We start from the raw sequence: 1,292 nt of genomic DNA on the forward strand, positions 1-1,292 counted from the left end.
ATTAATTTAGAATGCATTGTTTTAGTTTTTAAAAATAGTGATAGTAATAATTCAATTTATGTATTTGATTTAACAACAACATTATAATTTATAATATTTGTATTTAAACATTTTAATTAATAATGTAATTAATAAATATATTGATTTAATAATAATATTATCATTTATAATATATTTAATGTAAATGTTTAATTATTAGTAATAACAATAGTAGTAATTTAATGTATTCAGTTTGATTTAATAATATTATAATTTATAATTAGTAGTTTTATATTTTAAAAGAAGAATAATAATTGGATTAATAATTTATATACTGAATGATAACATTAATTTAGAATACATTATTTTAGTTTTAGATTTTTTAATAATAATTATAGTAATCATTTAATTTATTTAATTGATTTAACAACCACATTATCATTTATAATATTTTTATTTAATATTTTTAATTATTAGTAGTAATAATAATAATAGTAATTTATTTGCTTTAATGATAACATTGTAATTTATAATGTTATTTTATTTTTCATTTTAAATATTAATTATTTTTACTATAATAATAGAATGTTTTTTATTTAATAATGATATTATAATTTACAATACTATTAACACTATTCTATTATAATGTAATGACAGGAACGTAGTTTCCATTAATTGCAATCCAAATGAATTCAGTAGTCACACAACAGAACAGAAAGTGTTGAATTTTCTGTGACCTGCAAATGCATTTAACCCTGTGAAGCATATGAAATAATTAAAAAAAAATATATATTTTTTTTGAAATAGAAAAGTTAATTGAACCTTTAGACAAAATATTTTAAAAAAGCTTAAAGCTTCTGAACAGCAGCATTAAGGGCAGAGTGTTTGGAGTGTGCAGCAGTTCCGCTGTTGTCCTGAGGAGGGCGCTGACGCTATATCGGCTGAAAACACATCTCTTTCTTCTTCATTTGACCCTCTAACTCTAGCACTCTCTATTCTATTTCTATTCTAATGGCCAATCCATCATTTTTTGGAGGATTTATTTATTTATTTATTTTTTAATAAGTATCGGTTCAGGCACCGGAACCGTTTTAAAAGTATCGATTTGGCACCGGTATCATAAAAAACCCAAACGATACCCAACCCTAACTACTACTAAATAAAAATACCTAATAAAAACAAAATAACAAATATTATTATTATTGCAATAATAACAAAGTATTTAAGAAAAATATAATAATAATAATAGTAATAAATTATTATTATTAATAATAATACTTTTTAAATAAAAAAGAATTCAGAAAAAAATTTAA

General features: G+C 20.4%; 1 protein-coding gene across 1 annotated transcript in view; it reads left to right on the forward strand.

Annotated features, from left to right (window-relative positions):
* The window catches only part of LOC107726898 (son of sevenless homolog 1-like), a 14,977-nt gene that overhangs the window by 4,682 nt on the left and 9,003 nt on the right, over positions 1-1,292 (forward strand). The window lies entirely within an intron of this gene.

The sequence above is a fragment of the Sinocyclocheilus rhinocerous genome, unplaced genomic scaffold, assembly GCF_001515625.1.
Source record: "Sinocyclocheilus rhinocerous isolate Xijiao unplaced genomic scaffold, SAMN03320098_v1.1 scaffold2027, whole genome shotgun sequence".
In the NCBI taxonomy this organism is placed as follows: domain Eukaryota; kingdom Metazoa; phylum Chordata; class Actinopteri; order Cypriniformes; family Cyprinidae; genus Sinocyclocheilus; species Sinocyclocheilus rhinocerous.